The following is a 12,070-nucleotide window of genomic DNA, read 5'->3' on the forward strand; positions in this document are numbered from 1 at the left end:
CTAGAATAGTACCTAGAAATCGAGTAAAGGAGGTAGAGCCTTTTCATTTATGGCTCCTAGACTCTGGAATAGCCTTCCTGATAACATCTGAGGCTCAGACACACTCTCCCAATTCAAAACTAGATTAAAGACCTATCTGTTTAGTAAAGCATACACAGTAAAGTGCATCACTTAGATGATTTCCACACAGGTTTCTGCATCTTGTTTATATACACTATGAACAGCAGCTATGCTAATTATTCTCTTTATTCTCCATTTCCACCTGGGGATACTCTTCCCGAGGCCCTCAGACTATGCATAGTCACTGATTCGATCCAAGGCCAGCGACGAGAGGATCCCAAGGTTTCCATATCCTGGACCAGGCCGTATCCTGAGCAGCTACTGTGGTGGTCATGGAGAAGTGGAGAGCATGAGACTGATTCCTGTGACGCTCCAGGGACAGACGAGTCTTCGCTGAGGCCAGCTTCTAGGCTCCCCTGCTGAGACTGCAGCTCTGCATAAGACGTTTGGCCAGCGGAGAAATTAAAATGGTCATGCCCAACTGAGTCTTGTTTCTCTCAAGGTTTTTTTTCTTCATTTTCCCCAGTTGGTGAAGTTTTTTTTCCCCTCTCTGCTGTTGCCTCTAGCTTGCATGGTTTGGGATCTGTAGAGCTACGCATTGATAGATTTGCTCTTTAGTGTTTGGACTCTCAGTAGTGATCTTTAAACCACACTGAACTGAGCTAAACTGAACTGAACTTAAACACTACAAACTGAACTACACTGTTCCAATTTACATGACCTTTTATGTGAAGCGCTTTGACACAATCTACATCATAAAAGCGCTATACAAATAAAGATTCATTGAATTGAATTGAATTTCTGATTGGCCTGCTGATTAGCCGCCGGGTTCTGAGCATGATCTGCCCCCTCATTGGGTGTTCGATCATGCTTACCTCTTCACATACCATCACCGCCCACCTCACGGCCAGAGACCATTGAGAAGGCTTATTGGCAAACGGAAGTGTCACAAATTGGTGTAATCGAAACGCGGGATATTGGAGTTAAGGGGATCTGCCAATATCCCTTTGTTAAATCCAATGTCGAGTAATATCGAGCAGCACCTAACCCGTCGAGCAATACGCTGCATTGGATATGCGTCGAATTTCGACACATCGTTTACTTTTCTATAATCTATACAGAACCGGACCGAGCCGTCAGTCTTGGGTACCAAGACAATCGGGATGGCCCAGTCGCTGTGGGATTCTTCTACTACACCCATTTTCAACATATTACTCAATTCTTCCTGAGTCACTTTTTTCTTGTCTTCAGACAGGCAATACGGCCGGGTCCTAATGACCACGCCCGGTTCGGTCTCGAAATCTATCCTATCTTCAAGCTTATGAAATATAAATGATGTGATTAATTGAGGTATTAGGTCTTTTGATTATTGAAAACATGACATGACTGCTCCAGCAAAATGTTTATTAAAATCCTAAAATAAATGAAAGCAGTAGGTTTAATCAATACACGGTCACATATGAAGTATATAATATTATTAGAATAAATACATTGTTGTCTAATATGATTTTCTGTATGGTGTCGCAATCCTTAATGGGTTATTTTGGGTCCACACTTCAGTCCAGAAGGTGGCAGGAATGCACATTGTTGGTTTGCCAGCTGCCATTAATCAGAAAATAAGACGAAGTAAGCTATTTTGCCATGTTTCTCCATTTGAATGACCATGATGAACAGTGATAGCGCTAACGTTACAGACGCAACTAACATTTTGCGAAATGTTCTTGCTTCGCCGACTATAATTAGATCCATATCTAATTCAGTGGAGTCAAATGTGTCCCCTTCAGCTGAACTGCAAACAGAATCTGAATTGCGCAATTTGTTTCGCCATCAAGGCCCGCAGTTCAAGACTGCGGTCACGCCATCTGCGGTTCAGAGAGAGACGGTCACGCTATCTGTGCTTTAAATTGTAGTGCGCGTCTACTCTGTGTTTTGCTGTAAATTAAAGACGCGTGTGTTTAATGCGCTGCAGTTTTATAATCTTGTTTCACTTTTATTCGCCTGACTATATCATCCTCATTGCAATTAGCACAAGTAAATAAAGCACCGAAAAACGTCACGGCTATCAAGATCACTCTGAAATTCATGTTGATTTGCATGAGAAAAAAAATTACTTAATGCCTTCCGTTCACACTGAAAAGTTAACGCACATCCACATATAAATCACCTGCAAATATGCACAACTTTGTATACGTTTGTGTATCTTGTTTTGGATGTTTGCTCGACTGTTTAACGGGTGTTTATGCATGCTGGGAGTTGTATGTGTGTGGGTGTGTTTGCATTGATGGAGTATTTATGGATGTGCGTGTGTTAATGTGGGTGTGTTTGCATAGATGGAGTATATATGGATGTGCGTGTGTTAATGTGGGTGTGTTTGCATAGATGGAGTATATATGGATGTGCGTGTGTTAATGTGGGTGTGTATGCGTGGATGGAGTATATATGTATGTGCGTGTGTTAATGTGGGTGTGTTTGCATGGATGGAGTATATATGTATGTGCGCGTGTGTCGTAGTGTTTGCATAAATGGAGTTTATATGTATGTGCGTGTGTGTGTGAGTGTATGCGTGTGTCAAGTTTATATGTATATACACAAGTTTCATATATGTTGTTTTGAACATCTAAAAGTATAGGTGTATATGCGAGTAATTTATAGGTGTATATGCACGTGTTTATGTGTGTGTTGATAAGCAAAGTTTGATTTAAATCCTACACGGCGCCTCATACTATACGAATGAACCACCTCATAATCAACATTGCTGACTCTAGAATATGCAAAAAGGTACACAACTTGGGATCATACAAAGACAATGAAACTAACAAAAACAACAAAAAACAGAAAAACAAAAACAACAATATAATCAGGTACTGGCGGGTGCATGTATATGTGTGTGTGTGTGTGTGTGTGTGCGTTGGTGCGACCGGACTGTTGGGACAAAACACCTGAATACATACCGACAATATGAGGACACACCATAACTATTGGGACAGTGCTAATGTATGGCAGCAAATCAATGCCAATATTAATCGAGCGCAGCGGTGATGTTTGCGCGCGAGGAGAAGTGAACCGTGAGCAGATTACAGATCTACACGAGAGAAAACTACAGCTCGCGAGCGCACAGGGGATCTTCACGCGCGCGCTCAACTGATCCAGCGCGAAGAAAACAAGTCCCGCGCGCGCACCTCATCATCTGTGCGCACGATGTACGCTCTCGCGAGCAAGGTCATGCCTACAGCGCGCGCGCGATCAGTTCTCTCCGCTCGCTCACTGGTTCTTCTCTCTGCTCGCGCGAAACATTTTGGAATTTTGTCAGTCCTGGGGCGGGACTTGGTTCACTTGTTATCTCTAGCGCTATTGGCTACTCTACCTTTCCGGAAGTTAGCCGGGATTGGACGCCGATTAAACGGCGAACCATAATTCACGTGATTTTATCATCACCTTAACAAACATGGCTTCAACGGACCAGCACGCAAGTAATCATTTCATTTATTATGAAAATTATTGCCTTTGTTAGAAAAGGTAGTTATTAGAAACTTTATTAACAGGCGCCCTGTTTACTGACACATTGTCTTGTTCAATCAACTAATCTACTTAATCTTTAATTTATATTTAATTTACACAAAGCAAATTAAAATTTTTATTATGCTTTCTTGATTTAGGAATTTTTAGATATTTGGACTAGAAACAAGACAAAATCTAAACAAGAAAAGCATTTTTTGCAGTGCTCCCTCTAAACAAAATTTATATAATGAAAACTTAAATGTGAAAGAAAAAATACAGTGTGCATGCTATATACTTTATTTGAGCAGAATACCAAATATAAAGTATACACTAGTTTGTGAATAATGTAGTTTTACTACCTTCAATGGTGCAATTGCATATATTGATGAAGTATTGATACTTTGACTACAAAGGAAGCATAATAAAAATTAATTTGCTTTGTGTAAATTAAATATAAATTAAAGATTAAGTAGATTAGTTGATTGAACAAGACAATGTGTCAGTAAACAGGGCGCCTGTTAATAAAGTTTCTAATAACTACCTTTTCTAACAAAGGCAATAATTTTCATAATAAATGAAATGATTACTTGCGTGCTGGTCCGTTGAAGCCATGTTTGTTAAGGTGATGATAAAATCACGTGAATTATGGTTCGTCGTTTAATCGGCGTCCAATCCCGGCTAACTTCCGGAAAGGTAGAGTAGCCAATAGCGCTAGAGATAACAAGTGAACCAAGTCCCGCCCCAGGACTGACAAAATTCCAAAATGTTTCGCTGAGCAGAGAGAAGAACCAGCGAGCGAGCGGAGAGAACTGATCGCGCGCGCGCTGTAGGCATGACCTCGCTCGCGAGAGCGTACATCGTGCGCACAGATGATGAGGTGCACGCGCGGGACTTGTTTTCTTCGCGCTGGATCAGTTGAGCGCGCGCGTGAAGATCCCCTGTGCGCTCGCGAGCTGTAGTTTTCTCTCGTGTAGATCTGTAATCTGCTCACGGTTCACTTCTCCTCGCGCGCAAACATCACCGCTGCGCTCGATTAATATTGGCATTGATTTGCCGCCATACTAATGTCCCGATAAGTCAAGCAGCGTAGAAGTGTTCAAAATGGCGTGACATACCACCTCCCACCTTTTCTCGTTATGTCCTAATAGTTACGGTGAGCCCGTTTTTCTGTGTGTATCTGTGTATGCTCATTGTGTATAATCTCCCACTATCGTCCCTTCGCTGCTACTGCTCTTTCATACACATTTCTGCTCGTCACAGTCGCGTTTCATTGGTCTAGCGAGAGGGCCTCCTCATCAGCGATTGGCTGAATTTGATCGCGTTTCATTGGTCGATCAGCGGAATCCTCGTCAGCGATTGGCTGGATTTCATGTCCATCAATATCAGCCCGCTTCATGTTTCCAATTGGCTGCCGAAGACACACGAGGTAGACCTTTAATTCCAACGGAGTGAACAATCAGCAACCACAAAAGAGAACCATTTGTGCATCTTTAAGGTATGAACTGCTTATTTACTGTATACTTTTGTGCCGTGTGTTAAGTTAACTTTAAACATTGTGTGCATGACGAGTTAGTCAGGGTCATATCACTTAAGGTGCGACATCATTAGCATATTAAATGGTGTCCGTGACCCAGTTTGTTTATATTACAGTTATATGACACGTATATTCATTTCTTAGCAATTGTACTAACTTTACAGTCTGACAACTCAGTCCACTACAGTCTTTGAGTTCATATTTAATGAAACACATTACTGGTAAGTTGGACATTTTTGGCTTCATTTTAAACATTTTAAACAGACATGGATGATGCTAAATACAGGTGTAAACGAGGTCTAAACTTGAGCTTGTCCACTGTAGACTATTTATTATTAGTAGTAGTAATAATAAGTAGTAGTAGTAGTAGTAGTAGTAGTAGTAGTATTAACAACATACAAATTTTTATGGTATAATAAACAATAATAATGTGGTCAGGATGTCAATAGAAACACTTTAAGGAAGGGAAGTAAACTGTGTCATATATTTGACTAAAGATTAAAAAGCAAGGTTAGCTTAACATCACAAACTATTTAGTATTAGGTTATTACTTTGTGTTTCAGTCAGGAATGTTTTAATTATGCAATATTTTTCCCACAGCATCGATGCTTCAAAAAAAGGATGGATAACTGGCATGCCTGAATGATGATCACAGAAATGCTAAATGAAGGCAGTAGTTCTTAAAGAAGCCCACACCTGTGTCCGTTTACTACAAAGTATAACTTTCCAGATGAAGAAATTACCCACTTCTATGGTGATTCTTCTTGGCCATGGCATTCAAGGGTAAGTGTGTGGTCTCTTTAAGACACGTTTGTTGTAGGACTGGGCGATATGGGCAAAAAATCATATCCCGGTATTTTTAGGAGGAACGACGGTATACGATATATATCTGGTATTTTCCCATAAATGGTTACTTGAGAGTTAAAGCCTTTATTAAAACTTTATCAAACAGTTTTTGAGCAAAATATAATTCAAGCACATGGGTTCCCACTCTGTTTACAAAAAAAAAAAAACAGCTGCACAAAAAATAACAGCTGCACAAAATCTTTTTTTCTTTTTTTTTCCTGCTTAAAACTGTTGCACAACATTAAGTACAAAAAAAAAACTTTGATAAATAAATACAGTACAGGGTTTTTTCCTGCTTAACACTACACAGCACTACTGTGCTGTTGTGCAAATAACAAAGTAAACAGAACCATACACACACTTAAATAGTAACACAACAAAAAAATATTGTAGGATAGAAAAAAACACAATAAATGTAAATATGAAACACACACTATTTTGACACAATTACAGTATTGTTATACATAATCCTGTATACCACAGTTGTGTGATTTTACAAACAACAATTAAATCAGCTGTATATGTTTTATTAGTTACACATTTACATGTATGTATTGTGCACAATTATTAAACAGTGCACATATCGAACATATCTACAGAGAAGTCTTCCACTCCAAGTGAAAAAGTCCTACACTTTTTCTTTTGTTTTGACTAAACTTGTTTTACTAAATATTAAATAAGGAGATAAAAACAAATAGACTATAGATATGAGAAGTAATGAAACAGTTTCAGAGTACTGTGATAAAATGCTGGTTAAGCATATAAATGTAAACAGTCATTATAACAGAGCAGAACACAGAGCTAAATGTATTATTATGTAAATGTAAAGAAGAGACCGTCGTGCAATAAATACTGAACTTATAATCAGTGAATATGAGCTGGTTTTATTTTCGAAATGTGGTATAAATTCCTCCCATTTTGACGTTTTTAATTTATTTGAACACATCAGTCAATTTGACAAGGCTTCTATGTTCGTTCTTGCTGTCAATTGCGAAAGGAATGATCAATAAAAGGTTTCTGATAAACCACTGTGACAGCTGCAGGCGCTGTGTGACGTGCGTGTATGCGAGGTGAGTCAGATTTCGATACAACACGGACACTGCATGTTCCTCCATGTTGTGTCAGTGATGGGTCATTCTTGAATGTTTTGTTCATTTTGAACAAATCTATTGTATGACTCATGGAGTGAATCATTCATTTGCGCATGCGCTCATTTTTGCAAGTGGAGCTTGTGTGCTGCCTTGAAGTGGTCTGTTTCGTGCAGAATGCGCATGTGTGGCCTCAAACCATATCGATATAAATGATGTTGGATAATCCAGCATCAAGTAGGGGAATCATATCGATATATCCCCAGAACTCAATATACCACCCAGCCCTAGTTTGTTGTATTTTGTTGTGTATTTCATTTATTAGTTTACTTTTTGATGTTTCAAATTACTCTAAAAAAAAAACTTCATTGTTTGTGCATTTTTTTAAATTTCAGAATTAATCCACACAGTGGCAAAAGTTGAACTATTCTGAAAATTGACTGCAGCATGTGTGTATGAACAGCTGATTGTGGTCATAGCAATGACAGAGTTCAGAAACTAATTAAAATTGGTAAAGGAAGAAGCACACATTGAGTTTTCAACGTGGTTTTGGACACAATATTTGAATACCCCATACAGATTTAACCTGAGAGATACAGTACAAGCACTGATCTATAATAGATACGTGATTACAAGCCGTGCCGGGTGATTACAAGTTACAACACACAATTGAATACATATTTTGTAATCTACACAAAATGAGGCAACCATTTTAATCACATCTACAGGTTGTGATTTGAAGGAAGAAGAAATTGGTCCATATGAATGGTGAATCATTTATAATAATCACTCATTTATAATGTCACTCGTGTAGCCAATAGGATTATTGCAAAAACTAAGCTTTGTGCTCTACCATAGTTCATTAAACTTGCACCTTTTATCCATTGAGATCATCTTTAATATAAAATGCTCTTCATCATAATATAACTTTCCTGAATTTTAAAGCCTGAATACAAGCACCACAACTAAAAGTCTGACACTAGGCTATAAACGGACTATACCATGATCGTCACCTCATCACCATCAACCTGTTCACTGTGAGATATTTTATGTCTGACAGCACCTGTAGTCTCGTTTAGCAACTTTTTAGCAACCAGCTTTATAAAGACACCTAACAGCTTAAAAGAAAAATCACAAATGTGCTGTAACTGGTGTGTTTTATATCTTATCATAATAATAATAATAAAAAACACTCAAGGACACCTTAAAGCAGATCACAAGCACATCATAAAAATACAAGCAGTAAAAATGACAATCAGCATAAAATTAAACCAGCAAATCATTAAAAGCTATCCTAAACAAAAAACGTTTTTATCTAAATAGAGTCTACCTGGCGACTGTACAAAGGCAGGGAGTTCCATAACTTTGGTGCTGTACAGCTAAAAGCCCTGCCACCAAATGACTTCATCTTAAAGTTTGGGACAGATAACAGTTCAGCAGAAGATGATCTCAGTGAGCGCAAAGGAGTGTACAAATGAAGAAGATCATTTCTTAAGCTTGCATTAAACACCTTATTTTAGGGATTTTACAAATATGCCATTCCAAAAACATAAAAAAAAAATTTACTTTAGAAAGTTGGAAGCAGAAGTGCTAAAACACAAACTCGCTTCTGGGTTTTTGTCTACAGAGACATCATAGTTCCACCACTCTATAGGGGTTGGTTTGGTTATGTATTGGCTTTGTAGGCTCATTTTATATCTGCATTCACTGCCTTTCCGACCCAATCTTGTGCCTTTCCTTTTTATGTTTACAGGAATTATGTGAAGAGTCATCAATGGCAATGATCGAATGTGGTTCGTAACACTTTCACATCAGGTAAGGAGAAAGTAAGAGAATTTAATTTTCCTTTTTTATAAAAGCCAGGTTTCCATCTAAAGCTGCAAATGTAACTTATGTGGAAAATTGAATTATACTCTAAAATTTGTGAATAATAATCATTTGCGTCAAACTAGTTAAAGACAATAAAATAGTCACTTTGCAAAACTTTTTGCCTCAATCTTGGGTTTCTCTTTTTCCCTTTTTCAGGAATTGCATGAATAGTCATTGGTGACTGAGATCGAATGCAGTGCAAAACCTTCCACATCAGGGAAAGAGACAGTAAGTGAATTTAATTTCCTTCTTGATGCTGACCATGTTAGAATAAGAGGTAGGGATGTTCCAATACCCTTTTTCCCTTCCCGATACTGATTCTCATACCTGAGCTCAGGGAATCAACCAAATGCAAGTACTAAACCGATACCTGAGTGGGTATCTGTAGAAACAGTTGTGTATAATTTTAGCCTTGTTTAAATTGACAGATTAAATTTATGGTGTGTTTCAGACTTATCATTAATAAAATATTACAAATGCATACAGCAAACTAGAGTAAAGTTTTACAAAATAACTGTATAAAAACTGTGCAAAAAAAGATATAAAAAATGAATATGAATACTATAGAAAAATAACATCTTTGTATCTTAAAATTCAGAAACTTTTTTAAAAATAAAAAGGCACTTCACCTTTTACATTTTTTAAAAAGTGCAACAGTACCTTATGCTCAATCTAAATATACCCTAATGGTTTCACACATCTCAGTATTTTAAAGTGCAACCCTTAAGTAGTAAAATATGCATAGAACAATATAAAGTCTTCACACACAGTGTTTCCAACAGCATAGAAAAAAATAATAAACTAAATAAAAAGGCCTGCCCTAAATATTTTCTTTTCAGTTAAATTACAAATTGAGATTACAAAACGAAAACACTGACTGAATCCTTTTTAAGAACCAGCATGCTGTTTATTTCCAATCATGTTTCTTTTTGTTTTTTGTTTCATTCAAATAAAAATAGCAGGCTACCTCAAATCGTTTGCTCTACAGAAGATAGGCATTTAATTAATGCTCCTCTCTAATTCTTATATCGCAACGTCTGTCAACATTTTTAATAGAAGTCTTTATTTTAAAGATTATGTCTTGAGCATCTGATTTTACCTCCAGTGCTTGTGTGATTTTAGTTGCACTGTCCTCAGTAGCACAGAAATATCAGTATAGCAATATAGCCTTTGCTGAAAGGCTGGTTACCAGCAATGAGGTATAATAATGTTATTAGAGATTTTAAAGGAAATTTATTAAGAAGGAAATATAGCCTAAACTTCACAACAACAGATTCTATCATTGTTATAATGTATAGAATGCCCTTAAACAGTGTAGCCCGTAGTCTAGTTGATGGCAAAGAATTACGTTTTTTTTTTTATTAAGATTGTTTCATATGTCAAATGAAGCTCTGTTTTTTTACAGAAGCTTTAAACAGATGTACGCTGTGGCCGTGGTGATGAGAGACAATAAGGCACATCTTGACTTATATTTAAAGTATAGGCTAGGCTACTATAGCAAATAATAATTTAGTTTTTTTAACATGTAGCCAAGGATTGCATTACTTTGCATACATTTTAATAGTTTATAAAGCTATAAAATGAAAGTCTCAGTTTGGTGTGGAGTTATCATAAGCATAAATCATTTAAGTCAATCAGCATTTGTTTGATTTGTAGATTAGGCTATGCAGGCTATTTTAGAAATGGATCTTTTATAAAGACTATTAATAACTGTAATCCTCCAAATGAAAAAAAAGTTTAGTTATTTGAGTTTATATATATATATTTATATAAAGTTTATATATTTGATATGATGGTGCCGTGTGGAGCGCACTCAGCGCAAGTGAAAACCCCAATGCTTCGACTTGTTTTCAGAGCATAGCACATTTCAGAAAGTTTTGCATTAGGGGCTTCTTTCTCCACTTGTGCAAATACACGAAGGGGTTTATAATGCAGATCCAGGACAGAGGCAACAACCAATAGCGTTGGTTTGGCATCAACTTGTCTGTGTCAAACTGTGACAAGTCTTTTCACTCTTTTCATTATGCTTCTTTTATCAAAATACATCTGTAGGCACTTGTGGTTGCACATATTATAATGTCCCTGAGTTAACAAATAGCCCTATGTGTTGCAAAATAAAATAATAATACATTTTAATTGTTTAACTGATACCATAAATTGGTTAAAAATGCATCCTTTCAGTTAACGGTTAAACGATTATTGTGAACATCTCTAGTTTCCTTTCTCACCCCCATATTTGAACACATTTGTTAAATAGAGTGATGGGACTATAATGTCACTTTGTAGGCAAACCAGCAGTCGGCATCACACTGGTTCCCTTGACAAAAAGCCAATAGGCAAATGTAACTTATGTAGAAATTTAAAACGATGCATTAAAATGTTTCAAACAATCACTGTTTCACTCAAATGAGTCAAAGATAATAAAATCGTCACTTTGCAAATCTTCTTGCCTCAATCTTGTTTCTCTTTCTCACTTTTACAGGAATTGCATGAAGAATCATTGGTGACTGAGATTGAATGCAGTGCGAAAACGTCCATGTCAGGGAAAGAGACAGTAAGTGAATTTAATTTTCTTCTTGATGCAAACCATGTTAGAACCTTAAATCAGAAAAGATTGGCACAGTATGGAAAATGCTAATAAAAAAAGAAAGTATTGATTACTAAATTTACTTTGATTTGTATTGCATTGCAGATAATCCAACAGACATTATTTAATGTGTTAATAAACTTGTATTCCAATTTTGGTTCTTGCAACATATTTCAAAAAAAGTTGTGACAGGAGTTTAGGGCTGTCATCAGGTAAAATGGTTAAATAATGATGTGATGTGAAACGGGTGATGTCTACAGGTGAGAGAGGACACAGGTACTGGACTGGCCTGTCTGCAGTCCCGACCTGTCTCCAATACAGAATGTGTGGTGCACTGTACTGTTGCTCACTTTGATTTGTTTGCAGGAAGAATGGTACAAAATTACACATGAAACACTTCATCACTTGCTGTCTCCAGTCCCTAAACATATTTTTAAGTGTTGTAAAAAAAGAATGGCAACATTACACTATTTTTTATTAGCAATTTCCATACTGTCCCAATTGTTTCTGATTTGTGGTTGTAGAAGGAGGGTTGATTTATCATATTAGGCTGTTTTACCTGGGCTGTTTTCTCAAAAATGTTGGTGT

At 37.1% G+C, this 12,070-nt stretch overlaps 1 long non-coding RNA gene across 2 annotated transcripts; it reads left to right on the forward strand.

The window, feature by feature from the left end:
* The first annotated feature begins 5,740 nt into the window (after nt 1-5,740).
* Nucleotides 5,741-9,095, forward strand: LOC130219091 (uncharacterized). Of its 2 annotated transcripts, none has more exons than XR_008836028.1 (3): nt 5,741-5,875; nt 8,780-8,852; nt 9,052-9,095. It is a non-coding gene; the product is annotated as an uncharacterized LOC130219091 (long non-coding RNA). The 2 variants fall into 2 exon arrangements; XR_008836027.1 differs by having other exon boundaries at nt 8,780-8,841.
* Nucleotides 9,096-12,070: the final 2,975 nt, after the last annotated feature.

The sequence above is a fragment of the Danio aesculapii genome, chromosome 25 (assembly GCF_903798145.1).
Source record: "Danio aesculapii chromosome 25, fDanAes4.1, whole genome shotgun sequence".
Taxonomy (NCBI): domain Eukaryota; kingdom Metazoa; phylum Chordata; class Actinopteri; order Cypriniformes; family Danionidae; genus Danio; species Danio aesculapii.